The sequence below is a fragment of the Aedes aegypti genome, chromosome 3 (assembly GCF_002204515.2).
Source record: "Aedes aegypti strain LVP_AGWG chromosome 3, AaegL5.0 Primary Assembly, whole genome shotgun sequence".
Taxonomy (NCBI): Eukaryota; Metazoa; Arthropoda; class Insecta; order Diptera; family Culicidae; genus Aedes; species Aedes aegypti.
Window position 1 is genome coordinate 340,316,480 of NC_035109.1, and position 24,889 is coordinate 340,341,368.

The 24,889-nt window shown below is 34.9% G+C and overlaps 1 protein-coding gene across 10 annotated transcripts in view; it reads right to left on the reverse strand.

Annotated features, from left to right (window-relative positions):
• Positions 1 to 24,889, reverse strand: part of LOC5577754 — a 112,234-nt gene that overhangs the window by 69,767 nt on the left and 17,578 nt on the right. For 2 of the 10 annotated variants that reach the window (XM_021850205.1, XM_021850195.1), the window contains exons 1-2: positions 22,819 to 23,100; positions 12,929 to 13,164 (exon numbers count right to left, since the gene is read on the reverse strand). The exons of 1 other annotated variant lie outside the window; for it this stretch is intronic. The gene's annotated coding sequence lies outside the window, so the exon portion shown is untranslated. Of the gene's footprint in view, positions 1 to 12,928; positions 13,165 to 22,215; positions 22,341 to 22,734; positions 23,101 to 24,889 lie in introns of those variants that run through there. 7 more of the 10 variants (XM_021850199.1, XM_021850198.1, XM_021850203.1 and 4 more) reach the window with 7 other exon arrangements.

The window sequence follows — 24,889 nt, forward strand, 5'->3', positions numbered from 1 at the left end:
TTCAGAGGAACGGAGCAACATGCTTGGAGTTTTATATTCATTTTGTACAACAATTTAACCAATCTAATAACTAAAACCGCATCCAGTTTTATAACTCAACGAAAATTCTTGTTAGTAAAGAATTAAAAGAATTAAAAAATGTTCTTACAAGGGAAGGTCACGATGGTGTTAAACGGGGTTTACAACCGGACTATTTTGGTAAGATTCTACATATCGAAAAAAATATTTATTTTAGTAATTATTGTGATGATAGTGAACAGAATTGACATTGATGTTCGTTTAAAATGTATTTTTTTCATGCCATAGGCGCAATCAGGATGGGTTCCTTGTTGGTATACTATTTCAATAAAACCAAATTTGTTTTGGTATCCATATTCCATGTTAGTTACGCCAATGGCACACAGTAAAAAATAATGAAGATTACACGTCATGTAAACTTCATTCATGCGATGTAAACATGTCGTCATGTAAATTTAAGTCTGAAATCATGTAAGAATGTGTTATTATTCAATTATATGTCATGTAATCACACAGGATCCTGCTGGATTACATGACATATAATTGAAGTTTACATGCCATATCATGTAAATATCCATGATATTTCACGCTCCAATTATGTGCATTATATGTCTCAGAAATTCACACGTTTACACGAACTGTGCATAAAAATACATTACAAACATACAATAATGACAATTTTGTTGATTACTATCGTAATAAATACTGAAATAAATCTTTTTGACAAATTTTCAATTGACTCATTAATATTATATTCGTACAAAATCGACCCTTTCTGAGCCCCTCCTGGCTACACCACTGGTCCATCACCCGAAAGGCTTTGGGGTTTTTCATATTTCGACATAAACAAAAATAGTCCGGTTGAAAACCCCGTGTAACACCATCGTGACCTTCCCTTGTTAGCATCCTAACAAATCTTTGTATCCCATTTGAGTTCTTAGTTCTTCTTACTGGGTAAAAACCGTTATATTGACAAAATGTACCGAAAACATAGATTTTGATTGCGTTTATTTTTTTATAAAAGTGAAATAGAGTGTCGATTAGAGTTGGTCAATCGATTTGGGACACTTTCGGCACTGAAATTGGTTTATGATGACTATCGAAGAAAGCATTGGAAAGTTTTCCAAAACTTTATATTTCTACCGTGACCCCCATAAGCCTGATTATAGTATACGCCTTTGTACAATTTAATTGAATACAGGTCCTTACTAACCAGCACCGAAGTAAAACCATCCGGTTTTGACATTATTACTTTATCGATTGCCTCAACCAGACATACATGTCCTTTTCGTCCTGGGTAGGTATCCCCAATTTCAGACAGTGCTCTGTATCGATGATTTGCATTCGCTTCTCAGTACAAGTGCACAATTAATGAACCATTCGACAAGTCTGCAGATGACGGAGAAGTGATTGTTATCGCTCTTAGCCACTGGCTGTCTTTGGGTTTCTCTCCTAGTTACTGTCCCTAGCAATAGATCTAGTTAATGTTATCGATGACGAGCTGTCGACATCGTTCGCAGAGCTTTTCATGGGATGTCAGAAACCCCCCTCGCCGGTTTCCGGCTCAAACACACACTCACGTACGCACACACGCACACGTGGGTGGTTGCTGGATTGGATTGAGAAACTCGTGTCCCCGATAAGCCTGCTCCTTTGGCTTGCTGTGAATTGAATTGCTCGCTCTGTCGGTGGTGCTCCCAATCAGTGCCTATAGAGCTATAGACACGGTTGTTTGTTACGAGTTTTTCGGGGCGAAATTTACATCCTTGTTTACCTTAGTCAATTGCCTTTTAGTCGCTATTCAGTTTCCGGTTGGGTGAATGATTTTTTTTTTTTGGCATGGATTGAACTACTGTAGGATGGATAAAGTAGAGCAAACAAGTTATGAGCGCGCGAATGAATGTTTGAGCGCTTGTTGTCACACATTTTAATTGGCTCATAAAAACTTTTGATAACCGTTTCCAATTCAAGATTAAGTAGATAGTTATTGAGGTCATCCATAAACCACGTGGTTATTTATGAGAGATTCAATTTGGTCAAAGAACATGGTCCAATTTTTTTTTGAATTTGTGTATGGACGAAAAGGAGTGCGTGTATCTAGAAATTAAAAAAAAAATATCACGTGTTTTATAGATAGCCCCATCGGAGTTTGAACTATTTTTAAACAAATTTACCAAATTTGCTCTATTGATATCGTATAAAATTGAGGTCTTCGAGGAACAAGTGAGAGATAGAAAATTCAACGCAATCGCCAATTCTGGAATTCAAATGTGAAAAGTTAGTTCTCCTAGAGCCCATACCCATAATGTTTCGGTTCGACATGAACTACCCAAGTAACCACTAGTCCGCTAATTCGCCATTTTCACTTTATAGGACTGTACGGCTAAAATAGGGCAGGTAAGCTGTATAATAGCACTATATTTTCAATTCAACTATTCAATAGTCTCTGATATTTGCATGTACGCGTTGGAGTTGTTGTTGTTTCAAAGGTATTTTTGGAACCTATGAATTATTTGACAAACTTCTAATCACAAGGTGCAATTGACAAAAAGTATGCATGTATCACTGAACCAAAAAGCAGTCTGTATTTCATTTTAGACGTTATTCCAAAAATTGAAAGACAATGCTCAGTTCTGCGTCTTCTGTGCCCGTCCATTACGCGATAAGCCCGCGCCAACGATAGTGAGGCATGTGTTTCTCCAATTTAGGTTTGGCTTTATGGCATCTTCTTCTCCGGCAGCCATGTAGGCGGCTTCCAGCTGACAGTGAGGATATATCGGAAAAGGGTCTTCCGACGTCGGCGGGTTTAGTTTGGCTTTGCGAGTAACGATGTGTTTATCGTCCGGAGTGCCATTATTGCGAACAACGTAACGAGCCACATGTAGCGAAAGATTGCTTTTTGGAGGGATGTTTGTGTAGTTTATTCAATAGCATTACAGTGTATAAATATTTGTCTTGATTCCATATTAAAACTGAGGAAAGAGATTGGTTGTATGGGGTTTCGGTTTTTTTGGCTGATATGAATATGAAACTATTTTGCCAATTTGTTCAGATTGTCCGAGCAATTTAGACGACTACACTCAATACGTTCCAGTTTGAGTTTCATACATCAAGGAAATTCACTCGAATAACAAAGCATAATGGTTCTACTTCTCATTTATGCTACAAATTTGTATATTTGTAGGAAATCCTAGAAAACGAATGTAGGGTAGATGCACCGGTATTCGCCATAGTAGTAGTAATTGCCACCCTAGATCATATCATAATGAAGATGCAAATTGGCATACAAATTTTAGTGTTCATTGAATTATGATGAATACTCGTGCAGGTGATCATGTATTGGCGTGGCAAATTTTATTGACAAGTTTTAAATACAAAAACAAAGTTTCCGATCACTTCTTATATTTTTCCTGCTGAATATGGATTGGAAGCTTTCTTTTAGGAATTTGACACGATTCAAATGTCTTTTGATTGACTTACAAAAAAGGGTTTCCTTAGGTTGGCGAAAACGTACACACTTATAGGGTGTCCCAGAAACTATGGGCACGACTTTGATAACGAATATCACGATATTTATCCAAAAAATAAATATTTTTGTATTTTACCTTGGGGCATTTCATATCCTGCTTTTGAAAATTTAGTTTGATAAAATAATCTTTTAAATTGAAATTTTTGTCATTATAAAATCAATTCTTATCTAGCTAATCGCTAATTGTTCTTTCCACATAAGATAAATTCACGAAATCATAGCTTTTCGGGTACAAAACTCTTTTTACGCTCACTTTTTTAACGCTCCCTCTTATTGCGCCCCCTCCATTTATGCTCCAAATTCCAACTTACGTTCCCTCTTTTTACGCTCGAAATTCCATATAATGCTCCCTCTTTTTACGCTCTAAAAATTCCAACTTACGCTTTTGCCTGATAACAACCCACGAGAAGCGATGTAGTGCGTATTTCTGGAACGGGAGCGATGAGGAGATGCCGAAAATCGATGTCTGACGTCATTTTGAAACCAAGATGGCGACTTCCGGGTTGTGAAAATTCACTCGAAACCCCTGCAATATGGGTATTTTTAAAACGGGACCGATGAGCAGATGACGGAAATCGATGTCTGACGTCATTTTAAATCCAAGATGGCGACTTCCGGTTTGTGAAAAGCATTTTAAAAAAATATATGGGTATTTTTGGAACGGGACCGATGAGTAGATGCCGGACATCGACGTCTAACGTCATTTTTAATCCAAGATGGCGAATTCCAGTTTGTGAAAATCACTTTAAACCCAGGTAATATTCGTATTTTTGGAACGGGACTGATAGGTAGATAGCGGAAATCGATGTCTGACGCTATTTTGGAATCCAAGATGGCGACTTCCGGGGTTTTGATCGATTTTCCCCGTTCCATAACCAAACCGGAAGTCACCATCTCGGATTCCAGAATGGCGTCAGACATCGATTTCCGGCATCTACTCTTCTGTCCCGTTCCAAAAATACCCATTTGCATGGGTTTCAAGAGATTTCCACAAACTGGAAGACGTCATCTTAAATTCCAAAATGGCGTCGGACATCGATTTCCGTCATCTACTCATCTGTCTCATTCCAAAAATACCCATATTGTAAAGTGATTTTCACGAACCGGAAGTCGCCATATTGGATTCAAAATGGCGTCAGACATCGATTTCCGTCATCCGTCAGTCCCGTTCCAAAAATACCCATATTGCGTGGGTTTCAAGTGATTTTTACAAACCGGAAGTCGCCAACTTGAATTCCAAAATGGCATCGGACGTCGATTTCTGTCATCTACTCATCTGTCTTGTTCCAAAAATACCCATATTTCGTGAGTTTTAAGTGATTTTAACAAACCGGAAGTCGCCATCATGGATTTCAAAATGGCGTCAGACTATGGTTTACGTCATCCCTACTGATACCCTTGAGAAGTACCACGGATAAACCCCACCTCTTCGCAAATCTTCTCGAGAATAAATGAAAAACTTTATTACGCTTCTAATTCTTTTTACGCTCAAAATTCGAACTTTTCACTCTCCGAATTCCAACTTACGCTCCCTTCTTTTACGCTCCGATTCTTTCTGCGCTACCCCAGTTAGGGGCGTAAAAAGAGGTTTGGCTGTATTTTTAAAATAAATAAAATAATTTATTTCATATTAACTTATGTCAAACATCTATACTTTAGGATAGGCAACAACAAAAAAATTTAGATTTTTACATGTTTGAACGGATATACAAGAACTTGGTTTAGACCCTTTTAAAAATCGACCCCTGCTGAAATCAAATTGAGTGATTCCAAGCAACAGCACCAAAATTTGGTAAATTTTTTAATTCATTTTTTCTATTGAGCTGAAACTTTGCACAGTTTTCCAGTTCCATCTAAATCGTCATTTTCCGATATCAAATCTTCAAGTTGAGTCACGACTAACTTTTCAAAAGGGTGTATGTGAAAATGGTTCAAAAATATTCAAAAAGCTGCACAGCAAAAACGGTTCGTTCGATTGTTAGACAACTAAAGAAACAAAGTTAGACAACTAAATAAAGATTCCAAAAAAAATACACACAGTAAAAAAAATTTTTTTTGCATTAAAAAACATAATTTTTGTCACAAAAACTCAAATATCTCAAAACCCTATCGAAATACCAACGTAATTTTTTGAGGGAAAACGGTCCATTATATTAGCTATCTGCCATAAAAATTTGGTGATGGTAAACCAATAAACAAAAAAGTTATGACATTTCAAACATGTCACAATTTTCACATTTAGTAGAAAAAAAATTTTTTTTTTCGGTGTAAATTATTACGGGAACCGCAGTTTGTTGCTGATTTTATTGTTAAGGGCCTTGCGTGAATTAAACAAGTCGTTTTCATGTATTCATTAGTATTATGTATATTATATGTATAAATATTATGTATATGTATAAATATTATATGTATATGTATATATGTATAAATTAAAATAAATTAACAGATTACACGAAAATATTTTTTTTTACCAGGATATTTTTTTTAGAGTATGATCGATGAGTTTCCAAATGTTATATATAAACTTTAAAAGTTTTGGATTTGGGTATGCGTTATGAGATCATGAAAACATTTTATTAATACTTATTTATTTATTTATTGTTATTCAATTTTTTTATTACGGTTGTTAAGAAAATTTTCCGGTTTGCGGTAGCCGCAGAGTTCTACCGCAGCTGTCAAAGTTCTACCGCAGAATTCGAAATCAATCTATCATTGAAGCAAACAATTCAATCATAGTATGCTTGAAAGAGAAAACGCTATGAAAAATAGCAACAAACAGCAATCATAAAGACGGTATCCAAGGTATCATTGAAGCCTACTGATGATTTACCAGTGCAAATCAGTGATGTGACAGCTGCGGTAGCTTTTCGTTGAACCGTAAAACGGAAAGTTTTCCCTAAAATTGCAATACAATATCGAACACTTTTGCATCATTATCAGTACAGTTCGAGTATAGTTTTGCTTTAATTTTATTTTCTGACAATGGAATGAAACAGTGAAATTTTTGGGTTCCTTGGATCGTTTTCGCGTTATTATATTGCTCGCAGAGCTCTGATGCCGTTAATTCGTACTCTTCAGTAGTAGTAAAACAAAATGATAATTTTGTTAAATCTTCTTCTTTTCTGCGATTCGCCCAATCAAATAGTTCTTTTGCAGTTTTAATTGGATGCTCACGTTCTTTGGCTAAACTTGCTCTTGTGGCCATGCGCTTTATGGTTCCTCCAATAGCATCACAAGGACCTTTGCCATGTGACGTAGCAAAGAAATGCCATTCTGCATCAATTCCGTACTTTGATTTAAATTGACATAGGCTCGAAAAATTCTTACGGTTTTTGTACTGCGATGCTGCTCCATCAGACATGAAATATATCTTTCTGATTTCTTTATCCTTATCAACGCGTAAAAAGTTAATCATTTTGGCAATAAACAAATTTACAGATACTGAGTCGTGTCTTAAATCTTCGGAAATTACAATAAAACTAAAATGTTCAATTTGCGTACTTCCATTGAAATAAATAACGAATGGATGAATTGTAGCTTGTTGTACGTTCCAGTGATGGGACTGCACTTCATCTTGCAATACAAAGCTATAGTTTTCAGAAAAATCACAAATGACTAAAAATTCACCATCTTGTAATGTATTTTTCGTATTTTTTAAAAAGCGGGATTGCTCTGTTTTAATAAAGTCGTGAGGAATTAAACTTTCTAATTTCAAGCAAAAAAATGACACAAACTCATCTACAGGTTTTACAATAGTTTCTAGGTCACACCTATCCGTGGTCACCCATTGCTCAAATGATAACTGATCAATATAATTTTCTTCAAACTCAGCGAATAAAGTATTTTCCAATGATGAAGAATCTGAACAATCCGAACAAGATCGTAGATAGCAATTTGATGTTGTATTTTCACACAAAAGACTACCAGTTAACATTTTAATATCCTTCGATAAATTGATTCTTTTCAACCCGACTAGAAGCTTGTAACAAAAATATAATAAAATTTTATCTGAATATGATATGCATATCATATTATGATATCATTTTGTTAGGCTCCGTTATCCACAGAACATATTAAAACAAAAATATAACATATTGTGTTTTATTTTCTTTTAAGATATTTTTTTGTTCAATTTTAACAACTGTGTATCAAAATTAAATAGATACTTATGCATTTCAATAATATACAATATTATCGTATATCGAACAGTATTATAATTTTGATACTTTGTATCAAACATTATAACTTGGTTTGATATGTTTTTGATATAATTAAAACACATTTGGTTATGTTTATGTTACTATTCATACACTTTTTGTTATAATTTTAGTTATTTTAACAACATCCTGCATCAAGTTTATAACAAACTATGTTCGAAAAAACCTTCTAACATAATAACATATGCTGATATAATTCTGTTATGTACCTTTAGTCGGGAAACTATGTAAGATTAGGTTAATATTTTCGTGTGTTGTGCACACACAAACATTATGTGTTCCTGAATTGGATAGAAGCTTGCATTGCCTTGGACGAAGGAAAAACCTACCTTAATATTTTCGTTAATTTCCTTGAAGCGTGTATACGCTTCTTTCAAAGTAGTCATCATTAATCGTTTTTGGATTGCTTGACGCTTTCCATCTTTTTTTACAGATACATAATCTTTTTGGCCAGGCATAGCTCTACTTACTTCATCGTCTTCAAAATATTGAATTATTTTTTCTTTTGTCTCATCTGTTAATGAAGTACTCGACCTAGCATTTTTGGTTGCAAGACAGTTATTTTTGAATTGTTTTGCCTCTTTTGCTGCATTTCTATTGGTTTTGAACTCATCAATGGCGTCTTGAATAGACCACGAGCTTGGCAGCATCGACAAAATCAATAATTTTTCTTTCCTTGTCGTGGCTAGATTCGAGAACCTTTCCTTCATATTCATAATTACCTCATCGTAGTCTGTATTTTCCACATCCTCAGGTCCTAATTTGAAGAGGTTTCTTCGTACAGCTTCGTTGATTTCACGGTATTTTTTCTCGGGATAATTGACGTAACCCATCTTCGTCCATTTAATCGGAGTCACTTTTATTCCAGCTATCCCTTCGTTGAAGCGTTCGATGTTGACCTTCTGGATGCACTCATCTTCTGATTGATTTGTTGAAACAGATGTCGCTGATGGTACCGTGGCAAGACTATCTGCACTTGGTACTTCTGGTAACTCCTCAGATGTTGTCGGTGCATCTAGTAATTCCTCAGTTGTTGTTGTTTTCGAACTTCCTGCAACCTGATCCACCGATGATGTACAGATTGCCCGTTTGTCAACGTTTAAACGGCAGGACGTACAAATGCGTAAATTTGTATTCAATGTAGACATTGGAGCATAACCAGCCGCTTTCAGTTTATCTATGGTGCTTTCGGTGAGATTTCGTAGCTCTTTCGAACACTTTTTTTCTGCAAACGGCCTGCAACAGTTGAGAAAGCGACTACTCATGTTGCTCGTTAGATTTTAATAAACAAAATCACTTTTAAGTTTTTACTGACTAGTTTGATGTCGTTTGCTTGACTGAAGAAAAATTTTACAATTAAATCTTTTATAACCATAGTGGTAGTATATTTTTAGCTTTTTCGTGAGTATGTTCATGGTATGTACCTATCATGTTTTTGATGTTGTTGAAGTTACTCGCTTTCTCCCAAATATGATTAACAAAGTCTATTCTCTACCAAGGCGGGTCTATACCCAGGTGTAATCAGATTTTAACTTTGTGGAGAAAACCAGCGCCGAGAAAACCGACCTGCTTTACGTATACTAGATCACCTGGGTATAGACCCGCCTTGTTCTCTACGAGGTAAACTTTTTGCAGGTAAACTAGTCGTATACCTGTATAGAAAACTTTTTTTGTAGCTTTTGTCTTCAATATTAGATTTCTTATAGGTTTCTTTTATCAAAAGGTTTCAACACTATTGAGAGAATTTTTCTTCAGTTACGTACAATAAAAAATATGACACTATCAAGACTTTAGATCACAACACTGGATCGCGTCTAACTTTCTAATAGATGCTATAATAGTTATGAATAATTAAATAAAATATCATGAAAACAACTTGTTAACCTCATGTGGTACCCTTAACAAAAAATTCAGCAACAAACTGCGGTCCTAAAAAAAAATAACAATTGAAAAAAAAAATTTTTTTTTTCACTAAGTGTCAAATTTGTGAAATATTTGAAATGTCATAACTTTTTTGTTTATTGGCTTACCATCACCAAATTTATATGGTAGATAGCTAATATAATGGACCATTTTCCCTCAAAAAATTACGTTGGTATTTTTATAGGGTTTTGAGATATTTGAGTTTTTGTGACAAAAATGATGTTTTTAATGCAAAAAAAAAATTGTTTTACTGTGTGTACTTTTTTTGGAATCTTTATTTAGTTGTCTAACATTGTTTCTTTAGTTGTCTAACAATCGAACGAACCGTTTTTGCTGTGCATCTTTTTGAATATTTTTGAACCATTTTCACATACACCCTTTTGAAAAGTTAGTCGTGACTCAACTTGAAGATTTGATATCGAAAAATGACGATTTAGATGGAACTGAAAAACTGTGCAAAGTTTCAGATATTTTTGAAATGGTCGATCAGAATCGACTTGCATGCCTCCGTGGAATCCCTCAATTTTTAGTTTCTTTCAAATTTAATATACTTAAGCTTATAATTTCCAATAAAATAAGTGATAGTCTGATCATTTATCGTATCGACAATGATGAATATTTTTTCAGATTTTTAATATACGTACTTTATGACCTAGCACAAATTTTGTACAACAAAGTCGCTCAGATATAATGCACAAAGTCGTGTGCAAAACTGATAAGAGGAGCTTCCAGAAATGTTACACTGTATACAAATAGGTAGCGAAAAAAAAATCATTCAAATTTCAAAATCTGCTCTTAAATAGTGCGAGAAAAAGATGTGTGTGAATCAGATTTCTATTTGCACTAGTCTCGAAATGGCAGTATGGTAAAGTCGTGCTCATACTTTCTGGGACACCCCTATATCCAAGTGTAATTTGGTGAATTATGACACTAAATAAAAACGGAAGGTGAGTCGTTGAGTTTGCAGAATTATATCGAAGTGTATTTTTTTTTCAAACAAACATAGATGGATGAAATTCATAAATATTTCCAATACTACTGTTTTGCCTCGAATTTCGAACAAACTCATATTCCGAACACTTGGAGTTTGTATGGCGTTCTGGTTTAAATATTTGACTGAAATATGACTTCAAATTTCCATGAAATTGTTTTGAATTGAAACTTAATATTCATTTAAACCTATTTTATATTCTGGGAGGTCACGGCTTTTAGCTGTACGCGATGTATACTCTTTATTATTTTTGCAAAGTATATGTACATAATGAAGGGGCCTTCCTTAGCCGAGTAGTTAGAGTCAGCGGCTACAAAACAAAAAGCCATGCTGAAGATGTCTAAGTTCAATTTCCGGTTGCTTCAGGATCTTTTCGTATAGGAAATTTCCTTGACTTTCAGGAGAACCGCCTCTGTTTTCACCTGTATAATGAACAAAATATTGTCAGTGAAAACACTCCATTTTAAGGGGTAAGTTTGTAATTGGTAAGTTTGTAATATGAACTTTCAAGCTTTCACTTTCTGGTCTACCTGAAATTGCACTCCATCATCAGCTGCTTTTTAATAACAATATTTCATGCTTATAAAATAAATTGACAGACAGCTTTCTAGCCGCGTACACCTTCGATGCACTATGGATAACTAAGCTGATTTTTGAATAAACATTTCCGTGACGTTTTTGAAAATCTCACCCTTGGTTATAAATCCATGCTTTTACCCTAAACCACCCTCTTGTTGATCAGTAGAATGGGTGACCATTTGAGCGTGGGCACTCCCGAAGTTCTATTTATAGCGCACGGCAAAATTCTAGCAATGTTCTCATACCACAGTGGGGGCGAACTGTGGGGTAGGATGAAAGCGGATGTGAATGATGCTTGTGCTCGAGGAGACCGATAATTAGAACTGAGCGAAGCATAGGAAGTGCTTCGGTTTGCCTTTCTGTGGTTTCGCAGATGGAGAACAAAGTCGATACGAGAAAAGCCATCGGGTGAGGGGTTGGTAGAGTTCGAAGAAATCGAACGTGACATTTGCTTTGGAATGTCAATGAAAAACTTTGTTGTTACTTTAGCTCTATTATTCCTGTATGATTGGTCGTTGGTGCGTACAAAGTTATAAGATAATAATTAAGAAATTGTCGACGAACATCACGTCCTATTGAATTTTGATTTTCAGATCGCAAACTTTTCATGAGTGTCCTATACTGACATCATCAGTTCAATGGAGACGCATGGTAGTTCAGAATTTCTTCATGCAACAGGTGCTGCGTTGCAAAATTTGAATATCTTGCTAGTTAGGGGCTGTCCATTAATTACGTAAGACAATTTTAGCGGTTTTTCAACCCCCCCTCCCCCCATGGTAAGATTTTTTGTATGAAAACCAAAAATAATTTGCATGGCGCGTAAGAAATCTCCAACCCCCTCTCCCCCCATAAACCCTTACGTAATTAATGGACCACCCCTTATACGTTTCTATTCAGTTTTTGATGCATTTTCGGCATCAAATGTCTATATACATGCCGATTGTCTTGTTTTACACCCTGCAATGTATTCGTGCATCTATTCGAATTTAATCACTATTTAAGGAACTGGCGTTGCTCGATATCGATATGCTGTTGAATGCCACCCTTAACACTACTCAAAACGGTTGGTTCCCACCATCCAGCGACCTAAAGTATACACTTCCCATTGTTTTGATCCTCATTGGCTATGTTCTCAGCACCATTCAGGTGTTCATCGAAGTTATGTTTCCACCTTTCGATAAGTTGACATTATTGAATGTTAAACTCGAGTCAAGATTCTATTTATTTATCAGTCCACCAAAGTTAAATCACTAACCACCAGAAAGTATTTAGTGACCAGTAGTTTGAAAAGCCTTGAAAAATACAAATAGAAGATAGTATATTTAGCATAGAAAGCTATTACCAAACAAATGTGGAACCACTCACTGGATCCCTAAAATCAAATAATGGTTCAGATTACATAAGGTCACAAAACTCATAAGAAGATACTTAAATGCTTAAAGGATTCCGTTCTGGTTATGAACCCATTCCCATCCGATTTAATATCTTCCAGCTAGTTCGTGACCTGCATTATGAAGCGGAAACATGAACCTATCTTTCCCATCTTCGACGGCATTTTCGTATCTCACCCTGCCCGTTCTGGAAAATTGTAACATTGCATCCACACAGAGAGTTGCAACCATCATGGAGAGACGAACTCCTCTCGGGTATTAAACATAAAGCGAAACTTACTGCTGACTTGTGTGCTCTGTTGCTCGCTCGTTGACGCGCCTCCGGACACCGTTCAATATCCAATTACGTGCACAAATTCTCACTTCTTCCGCTATCTTCGGCTGGCACACTGTTCACAATCAATTATCAATTCTTCTTGCACCGCCACTTTCTTCCGCGCTGATAATATTACAATGTGATTCGGTATCTTTCACTCCAGTCAGCCCTGTACTGTTTATCGATTATTGTGGTGGGCACTGGTGTGGGACAAAATTCAGATTCACGTTCCAGTATTTTTTGGATTCGATTTGGATCATAATCGGAGTAATTATTTTATTCATAGTAATACTTAGCAACAGGATTTTTAGGATATGTCCTGCCTTGAGCACATTACAACTGTTCAAAATTTCAGGTCGATCGGTGAAACTATAATCTAGCGCCAGACGTTCAAAGTGTGTATAGGATTTACTAAGGGAAAATATAATTTTGCAATAAAAAATCGCCAGGGGTCATTAATTGACCTCTATGAAATATCTAAATGTATTTTACAGTGAAAAATATTGCCGAAGACCGTGCAGCAATCCGATACTTACGAGGGGACGGACCTGGTGTAGTGGTAAGAACACTCGCCTCTCACGGCGAGGACCTGGGATCGAATCCCATCCCCGACATAGTCACTTATGACGTAAAAAGTTATAGTGACGACTTCCTTCGGAAGGGAAGTAAAGCCGTTAGTCCCGAGATGAACTAGCCCAGGGCTAAAAATCTCGTTAATAAAGTCAAACCAACCATCCGATACTTACGAAAAAAGTTATTCAATAAAAAAAAAAACTGTTTGCAAGGTGACATTGATTAACCCATATCCGCCCAGCAAATGGGAAAATGTTCAAATTGCTGCCATTTCGGCACCAATTTTTTGACAGATTGTCTTCGTTGCAAAGGTTCGGGTTCACTCCTTAGTATGATGTATGTATCGTGCAAAAGTCGATACTAGACAAAACAATAAAGGGATAATATTTTCAATAAGATTTCATATTCATTTTTTTGCTTTTGTAAAGCAACTCCTCTCAGTTTGACCTCGGTAGCCGAAAGCAGCCGCAGTGAAGTGTGTTTTGTGCTCGTCAGGTGATTTGTTCGAGTCGAAATTATAAAAATTAATCGATTTTTGTGCGGAGCAATTCAACTTGGCTGAACCGACTTAAAATCGGTGAGAGTATTTCGGAAAAGTTTTGACAATATTGCGACCGTCTAAGGGCCGCTAGAGAGCGTGCTGTCAACTCCGAATATAATATGACGAGAATCGCACCATGAGCCATTGTTATATGGAATTATTGATAGATTAAGGTAAACTGATAAAAACCCTAATCATTATTATCAAATTGTATGATGGTATCCATCTTTAGCCGATTGGTTAGAGTCCACGGTTACAAAGCAAAGCCATTCTGAAGGTGTCCGGGTTCGATTCCCGGTCGGTCCAGGATCTTTTTGTAATGAAAAGTTACATGACTTTCCTGGGCATAGAGTATCATCGTACCTGCCACACGATATTCGAATGTGGAATGGCAATTGTGGCAAGAAAGCTCTCAGTTAATAACTGTAGAAGTGCTCATAAGAAAAATAAGCTGAGAAACAGGCTTCGTCCCAGTGAGGACGTAATGCCAAGAAGAGGAAGAAGAAGAAGAAGTTGATGATATCCTTTACTATTCTACTGAAGGAAGAGATTTAGAACCACCAATAATATTCCACCAATCTCTGACACTAGGTCACTGTAGTGATCTATCCATTGATGACTAAATTTATTGAAACACCATCATTTTACCCCCAGCAAAAAGGTAAAGTAAAAGACGTGTTAAAAATTTGTTAAACTCACTAAAAATATATATATTTGTAAAAAAGAGAGTTAAATCATGAGTTTTAACTGCATTTTAAAGCATCAATTTTACTCATTATGATCGGTTTATAGAAAAATATCAAACTTTTCAAAAGATGCTATTTGCCAACTTATAAGCTTCTAATTGTGCTTTGAAAAGTCATCCTAATATAACGCTTTTCACTGCCAGCTCGGAATACAAAATGGCTGCCAGCTCGGCGCAAAATGGATCCTATTCTATTAGCTCTCGCATCCCGACCAGTGGATTACAACTGAATTGTGACAGAGTGTTTTACTTAGATAGGACGTTTTTTTGTAACAAAATGTGTCATTATTTTGGCTGAGTTATTATTTGAACAAAAATATAACTCATTATGTTATAAATTTAACAAAGATATACCTCATTGTGTTTTCTTTCAAAACCGACTTATAAACAGAAATTGATATATTCTTTACATGGAATAATATCAATCATGTATAAGCAATGACTCAATGACAATAAAAGTAGCATTTACTACATAGCTACTGGTAGTTAGCTTCAGAGGCTGCTACTCATGCTTTGAGATTGTTGAACTGAATGGAATAATTGAAATATGAGTAAAAATCGTGGAAAATAATGTGGGCTTTGATGTTTCGAAAGAAAATAGCTAGCCATGATATATGGCAGACATTTTTGTAATCGGGAAATTAGCATTCTAAAGAAGTTAATTCGTTACGAAAACGTGAAAATCCGGATGCTATAATTTTGAGATTTCCGTAAAAAATCTTAGATTTCAAGAAGAGTTTTGAGATTCTAGTGAGATTACCGTAGGAATTTTTAATTTTGGCAATTGAGGTATTTATAAAGTAATTCTCCCGATTTTGGTTTTGCAGGGGGGATGCGTACCGTGCAAAAATAGTTATCAGTTCAAAATTTCAAAAACCGTACAAAAAAGTAACACAATTTCTCGACGTTTCATGCAAAAATAAGGTTTTGGCGGAAAAAAGTATGGAAACTTTTAACAATACAAAGTGTATACATTGAAATAAAAACATAATGTAGTATTCCAAGATAAAAGGTTAATTATAACATACCACATTTTATACATGACTTTGTTATTCTGATGAAGTAACTTAACAAAAATCAAAGCTTAGCTTGACTAGTTGCTTGTTTACTAGGTATTAAATAATATAGGCAACTTACAAATGAAACTATTGTAAAAAATAATCATAGCATTAAAATAGTTTACTACATACATTTGAAGTCATCAAAACTTTAGAACAAAGGATACGATTCAAGATCAATTAAGGTATTGTAGGGGATTATGCTGAAAGTTATTTACAGAAATTTATCGACTGAAGTTAGGTGTACTTACAAATTTGTTTTCTCAGCCAGGGCTTATAAAATCGGCTTATGTTAAAGAGTAAAGCAATGACACACATAAAAATGTATTTCTTATTTGGCAAATTATTTTTTTCAATAAAATATTTACTTATTCATCCTTTTTTTCGTAATAATTCCCAATTTTACCGATTATGGCTTGATTATGAGGAAAAATGTCATTGTTTTCCATTAAAATTAAGTGGTTTTAATCAAATTTTAAGCTAATTTCGGGATCGAAAGACATTATTGTGCATTTCCGAAAAAGTGATTCGATCACTCAAAGTGTAAGATTTTATCTGATAAAATATTTTGTTTAATTGCAATTTGCCTTGAATACTGAATGATGAAATTTGAAAAATACTCAAGCTGTACTTTTGAAAACTCTAAATGTCCTCCTTTTTCAAAGTCAGTAAGCCAAAATGTCATATTTTTAAAAATATTTGTCTAATAAGCTTATGTGAGAGTAAATTAAAGCGGAGGAATATACCAAAATTGGTCGAATTTTCTGGTATCGTAAAATGGGGTATCATTAGGTGGCGGCTTATTTTTCAAAAGTTCTCAAAACCCAAAATTCGTGTCAAATCTTCAAAATTAAAATTATTGTTTAACACTAAATTTGTCTAAAATCAAAACTAGTCTTAGTTAAAAGCAGTTTTCTCCAAATTTTTCCTCATTTTACGAAAAAAAATATTTTTGTTTGACCATAACTTCATAAATGCCCAACCAATTCCAAATCTTCTAGCATGTTTTTGAAGCCAATTTAGTTGTTTCCAAACTGTCCATCCAACACATTTTTCTTAATAATGATTTCGACAAGTTATTCAACAGACACTTTAGTAAGGCAACAAAATTTGTTTAATTATAATATCAAATTTCATTGGATTTTTTATCAATTTTTAAAGCATCTTGTTTTAATTACGAGTTGAATAGTGCATATATTTTTTTTCATATGTCAACATATATTGGTTTCAAAACAATTTGAAAATTGTTGCGAAGACCTTTTTAAAAGTTTAACAAATGAGAAAAACCAGTTTCAGCCAGAGATAATGTTCATCTGGCAGAAATTTGAAAAAAAATGAATTTTTCGTTCAAAATCATGTTTTTATGCAGTTTTTGTTAAATAACTTATTTTTTTTTATTGAAATCTGTGTTCATCTTTGGAAGTTTAGTAAAATGAGGAAAAATATGGAGTAATTTACTTTTTACTAAAACTAGTTTTTATTTTAGACAAATTTGGTGTTCTGCAAAGTTTTAATAAAATTAATTTTGAAAGGAATTAAGCATCATTCCAAGTTTCAAAATTGGTTGAAAAATGACAAAGTTATGTATACTTCACTGAAGGTCATTTTTAATAAGTTGAAAATTCACCTTCAAGTTGCTTGCACCACGTCTAAATGTTAATATTGTTGGCTCAAATTTTGAAGTTTCCCTTTTAATGTGACTTGAATTCAGAAGAGTACTCAAATCTTTATGCTTGATAACTTTTGAAAAAATAAGGCACACCCTAGGCAACATTGAACAGCGGGATAGCATTAATCAAAATGACCCTCCTCGTTAAAAGCTCTTCAGTCTTCTTTTTTCTTTTGAAACATTTTCAATGCATGAATGACACTTTTATTTCTTACGTCTATAAGCTCATGAAAATTGATGTTTTTGCGAGTATTAAGTTTATTTCACACGTATTTTTTTCAACTTTCTGAAACAATGATTTGCATGACTATGCATGATACTACCGAAGATTCATATCACAGTTCTACAAATACTATAAGAAAGAAAAATGCTGCTTTCAATAAAAATGACATGGATTCCATTGTTTTCCAATTCCATACATTGAATCCATTGCATTCAATTTTTCGTCAATGTACTGAATTCTGAAAAAAGTGATGAATTTCTACAAATAGAGCTGTGTTTCCATAGAAAAATGCCCACCTTTTGACGTATAACGCGGATCAAGGTGTTTTTAAAGAAACTAAATGACTTGTAATATTTTGGCTTTTATACTCGGCTTCAGGAGCCGCGGTTTTAGCAAGTTACGGTATTTTAAATACAACCGAACATTCTCACATTGGTGATCAATGTTACTCCATATCATCTAAAAAAAATCGCTTAAAACATGTTTCCAAACATGTTTAAAACTGAGTGCTGGATTTAAAAATCCAAAACATGCAAAATTCACATTTTTAAAGTATTTTTTTTAGAAATATCCATAAAAGCAATCAATATTACACCGGATAACGTTAAATGCATTTTTTTTTAATTTGGAGAGACTTTATTTCTCTTTCTACTATATGTACTAAAGCCAAGCGAAGTAATTTTATTATGACACATTTTATCGTCAGAAAAGTGGCGCAACCAGGCAACCAGGAGGGTGGGTGGTGTTTATAAGTAAAACCCTCCCCCCAGGACCGGGAAAACTACAAGGTTTACCAAGTTTTTTTTTTTGTAGTATTACAACATATCATACAACTATCGGTTAATAACTTAATTTAGTTAGTATTAAAACTTAGTTCCTGTGGATTTTACAGTTATGATCTTCCAAGTTGTGTTTTTCTTGATTCTTAGACTTCTGAAGGGTTTGATTTAAATAATACCTTCAACATGTAACTACAGTAACTGTAGGATAAAATTCTAATAAACAACGAACATTATTTTTCGTTTTCTGAAAAACAAACTGTAGGTTTTGTTTGAGAAATTTATCAAACCTTAAGTTTTATTATTGGAAGGGGTGGCAAAATGAACAGCTTAACAATGTCATCTGATATCTGATAAAGATGAATTTGTACAGTTCTATCGTACTACGTCAAAAATAGGAATATTATCTATAGTGACACGAATTCAGACTAAAATAGCTAAATTTTTAACATATTTTTAGCGTTAGCAAAAAAATATGCAAATGTTCATTTTTCCTCCACTATGTGGGTAAAAAGAACACATGTTGGTGGTAAAATGAATATCATGAAAATATATCCATTAAGGATTGTAACCCATTAAAAAGAAATCTAAAGGTATCAGATTTGGCATCATATCATAACCATCTTCACCTCACTGAAAAACCTCAAGACCTTCGAGATAAAAGTCTAATTTTTCTAGTTCTAATTTTTAAACGCGGTTCTCTAAAATCTTAGTTTTCGTTTATATTTTCACTTCAATTGACCTCCGTCTCAACCCGAACACTCTCATTAATTCTTTAAATCGTCCATGCGTCCGTGCATATTTAGCACTGAAATTTCTATTTTTCTCGATAAAAGGCACGGTGTTCATTTTCTACCCCTGTCCATTTTACCATCACTTACCCTAGGTTCTATTTAACAGCTTGATACAGCATAAGAAGCCTTTAGTTGGTTCAGCATTTAGGCAAGTTTTACTACCCTCAGAGCATATGAATGCCTGGAGAAGCCAAGCATTGGTTTTCAAATATTACGGCAGAACAAAACCTTAGAATGCGGCTTGAAGAATATCTGTTTCATAAGGCATCTCCACAATTTGGAGATTTGGCAGGCCTTAATAACGAGTGACCTCTTATTTTTGGGGTAATGAATCAGGTGGTTATTCTAAAAATTGTTAGGAAGGATGTTAACGTATAATTGGTAATAAAATCTTCACAATGAAACACACAATACATTCGACAAACATTTGAAGGGTATCAAGCTGATAATTGAATGGTAATCTTGTATGATCCTTTTTTACTATCTTTTTTTTAAAATTTTAAACATTATCTTCAAATTTGCAAACTCCTCCAGAACATAATTCTGTTTGCGCTACTGAGAATCTTCTTCTTCGTGACGTTACGTCCCCACTGGGACAGAGGCTGCTTCTCATCCTAATATTTTTATAAGCACTTCTTCAGTTCTTAACTGAGAGATTTTATTGCCAATTGATCATTTTTGCATGTGTATATCCTATGACAGATACGAAGATACATTATGCCCCGGGAGTCGAGTAAATTTTCAGCCCAAATAATTTTTATCCAAATAGAATTTTATTGCTTCACACATATAAAGTCTACATTTGCTAGGGGTCGTCCATAAATGACGTTGAATTTTAGGGGGTAGCGGGGACTTAACGAATTTGTGACGAAGTGAGACGAGGGGGAGGGAGGGGTTCCAAGTAGTGGACGTAGTAGTAGTAGTGGACATTTTGAATCATGTCGTAAAAAAATGTATGGAAAAAGAATCTGCTGAAAAAAAAATGATAGTTATTTTTTTCAAGCCTCTTTGTTTTACTTATTAAACATGTAATATTAAATTATGCTTCAGCTTGAAAACACTAATATGACAAGATTAAAAATTTTCTCATAAATTTAAAATTCTGACTTGGAAAACATTGTTTTCTGATTTGTCTGAAGACACAAACTCGACCGTTTTAGTTTTATTCACATTTTCTGTTGGAGCTTAATTTGAACAAAAGAATACAATATGCTCATTTAGGCAAATATGAGCGTCATTTTTACAGTAGAACAAGATATTAATCAATTGAATTATGGCTTCAATTTTGCAGGAGATATCCACTCAACCAATTCATTGATTTATTTTGGTATATCAATCCTCTTGCTGGAATTGTCTGGATAATAATGAGGACATCAAATTCGAGTGTCATCGAAATTGTCCTATTCAGCTTTCTAGGTAGGATTCTACCCCATAACCCCGAATGCCATTTCCCCGAATGCCATCAATCCGAATTCCATTACCCCGAATGTACCATTACCCCGAATTTCATCACCCCGAATGCTGTTTCCCCGAATTTACAATTATCTTGACATTATGATATTGATGACATTTCCCATGATATTGGAATTCTGGGAAATTTCATTCGGGGTGAGGGGTCGTTCGGGGTTTTGGAATTCGGGGTAATGGCGTTCGGGTTAATGGCATTCGGGGTAATGGGGGTAGAATCGGGGAACAATTTGAATTTAGTTGAAATGTTATAAAAGATGAATAATTTTTATAAAAATCGCTTATATTATCTTAACATTTCAAATATTACAATTGTTTTTTTTTATCTGGCCACAGTTTGCAGAATAGATCCATTCTTAATTAAGGTACTTTTTAAATAATATTCACTAAACAGATTGTTAAGCACGAATAATAAAAAAAGAATGATTCTGGTTTGATATATTATAAAATATGATGTACCCTTACTCATTACTGCTGGCTTTATCAATCCAAATGAAGATTTTTACTTTTTTTCTACATTTTCAGCTGTAAACTTTGTTTAGGTTTACGTGTTAACAACAGCAAAATAGTGCAAATTAAATTCACCACGAAGATCTTTGCTAATCGCGTAAATTTAAACAAACTGCTCCTAAAATATTATTCCTTAAACAACCTAATAGATAACCAGCTCTAACATTGTTTTTCTAATAGACGAAATATTGCACAAAATTAATGAACTAAAACTGTTTTAGATTTTAATAAAATAGGATCACCCCAACGATTAATTCTATCCAGTTTCTCCTAGCAAAATGGGGCGAAATTTCCGAAAAGGCAATGCATAATATTTGTTTTCGCAAGCATCGGATTTGTTTGCAGTCTTCGGCAATGTTCTTCATCATAAAATACCTATCCAGATCTGCCTCCAATTTTCTTTGTAAAGGTCGTCGGGTGAAATTTGGCGATTTTTCATTATAAAAGTAATTCAATACAAACTTTAATCGGCTAGCGTTAAATTGTTGTTCAACCGATCGAGCTGAAATTTTGCACAGTTATTCTGAGACCCAATTGACACCCAAAAGGTGAACTAGAGCAAGTATTAATATTTTTCATACAATCGTGCCCCACGCCAGTGAGCACATTTTGCAGTTGAACACAAGGCAAGTTGTCCCTTCGGATGAAAGTCGCTTGAAATCCCCTGGAGCCGATCAGCCAGCCAGCTAGCTCTTATTCACAGCGTGGGGGAATTATTTCCCCTTTCGGTCTGGCTTCAGCAGTGCGCTCAATGATACTCAATAATAGGTTTTTTTTTTGCTGATCAAGTTTGTCCGGAATGGTCTATACCCAACCCCTCCAGGCTAGAGCGAGTGCTCTCAACGGATTTTCATTTGTGCGACTTGTCGACGGTCGTCGAGCCAGAACCCACCTCGAGGACTCAAGGTTTTTCCTCGTCGTGCACTTCAGAAGCTCGGTGGTTGCTTTCCTTTGCTTCGGTTTTCCCTGATTTGGGATGTGGGAAGTGGATGGTGCTTTTAAAGAACTGCGACTACACTGGGTAGCAAAATTTAAATGTTTCATAATGGGTCATTCCACCGAAACTTGCCAAATTGAACATGATTTTGTGTTTTATATAGACATAAAATGTATCAAAAGCTCTTTTTTTCCAAAGAATTCATCATACAACTTAAAATAGATTCGTCAGTGAGTTGTCACTGTTTTCTGGAAAATGGCTTTAGAAGCACTTGGAAAATACATTACTTATTTAACGGAATAAATCTCAAACGTAGAGATACATTGGTTTAGACGTAATCATTGTTTGAAATTTACAAATTAAGTTCGTCAAAGTCCTTGATTAACGTCAAATAATTTACAAAATTTTTGATCTTTCAGTAAAAAATTGCCAGCCAGTGTAGTTTTAGCAGTTTGATGTAGAAAAACCCCTCACACTGTCGCTAGCCCCTGTTGCTTCCACGGAACCAGCTGAGTTTTCATATCATCCCTGCCATTCCATTCACATACTATTACATACTTTTTACGCGTTTCACTATGTTTTGATTCTAGTACTTATGTTTTTATTATGTTTACAGAGCACTAACACCCTATCATTTTATTTAAAGATTACACAACACTCGAAATCCTCTAGTAGATCCCACAAATCACAAATTTTCCAACATCGTCATCCCTCGCTAATCGCAGTTCCCAGTCCAACTCTTGAATCCAGTGCAAGTGTCACTAAAATTCCCATATTTTCTGCTCCTGGAAAGCTCTGACCGTCACGAAGGTGAAACTCAAACTGAACCCGACCCAGCATGGGTTCTGTTGTTTTGATCCCTTTTTTCTGGGGGAGCAGGCGGCACGATATTACCCACCGTGAGACGACGAAGACGACGCCATGCTCCCTCGCCATATAGTTACATCCGTTGCATAGATTCAGGCCAATTCGCTCTCGGGAGAAGCTTCACTCTCACCGTTTGTTGTTGTTACTTGCGTGCAAGTTGAGAAAGAGCACGCTCAGGATCGCCTTCACACTAAATTAGGCTCATTTCGAATGACACTAAGAATTCAAGCCTAATTTTTCAAATCGGCGTATCTAACATTTGGAAGGATTCGAGAAAAATGCGATGCAATATATTGTAAAGCATTTTAAATCCTGTTTAAAATGTTTTGCATTTTTTCTATTGCTGTGTCTTCTATAAGTTGAAAAAAAGAACACCGTTTCTAACCACTATTAAACAATTCCGATTTGTTTTGAATTAGATTGAAAAACTGGTGAAATTATCGAATAAACCCTTTTGCTTTGTGCTGCTCACATACACCATGATGATTCGTCGATATCATACCTTGCTTGATACATACACCTTGCTTGATGCGTCGGTTTGACAGTTCATTTATCATATGCGTCACGTCATATACACCAGTATTGTTTTGAAGTTGCACATACACCGGTTTGCAAATTCCCATAAAACATAATAAAGTTTGTTCTATTCGTCAGTTTCTACGTTCAACTACAACGAATATTGAATGTTTCCCATTTCAACTCGACTAACAGGAGCACCGGACGGAGCCGTGAGTAACAAAAGTAAATGAAGAACAGTTCTTGTGAAAAATTTGGTGAGAAATTTGTCTAAAACCGAATACTGATGATGTTCCACATCAGTTTGCCGACCCGTCAGCTTACTGCAGCTGTGAAAATCCGAATCTCTCGATTTCCAACATGTTTAGTAATTCGAAAACAGTATGACGTATCTGCTGATTAAAATTTTATGTATTGATTTTGCATATAGGTCGCTTTACTATGAGCATATGTACGGTGTATGTGCTAGCATGAAAAATGTTGACAGTTGAGTCGCTTTGCAATGGTAGGGTGTATGTAGCCAAATTAAAAACACTGAGTAAAGTGCACATAGGGCAGAATTGAAATTTATTTCAAAAAATCAAAAAAATGTTTAGGATTACTTTTTTGGACTCAATATGTAGATTATGCATTTGTCAAGCCCATGCAAAGCAAATCTCGATTTGTTTATTTTTGCAGTTACGTCGGAATGAAGAATTATGCTTGAATTGATATAATAATATTGATGAAGCAATGGAAATCTCTTTTTATAATTTAATAACTTTTTATAAGCCGGGGTGAATCATCAGGAATTTATGAAGTATTTAATATTCTTGTAGCAGAAAAATACAAATAATTATCAATCGAGAGAGTCCCATTCGAGTTGTTTGAGATGGAAATTGGTTAATTTCATAGTGTACGTTGATAAGAATGAGTAAAGTTGAATCCAGTACAGGTATAAGGGAGCAAATAACCATCCCAGAATATGGGAGAGTGTTTTGTTTTGATGGGTGGTCGTTGGTTGGAATGGTTTCTCCCAGCTGTGAAGAATGTGGTTTCAGCCAAGGGGTTATCTATACTGAACAATAAACTTCAGGTTAAGACGTAATTTTTATTAATACTCGTGTTAATAGATCTGATGGTCATTTACTCTTTCATACCTGCTCTGTTTTGATGAGTAGAGCAAATGATTATGTAACTGTAAATTGTTTTATAGAATACAATCCTTGTTACTAAAGTAGTTCAATTTAAATTTCTTAGCAAACAA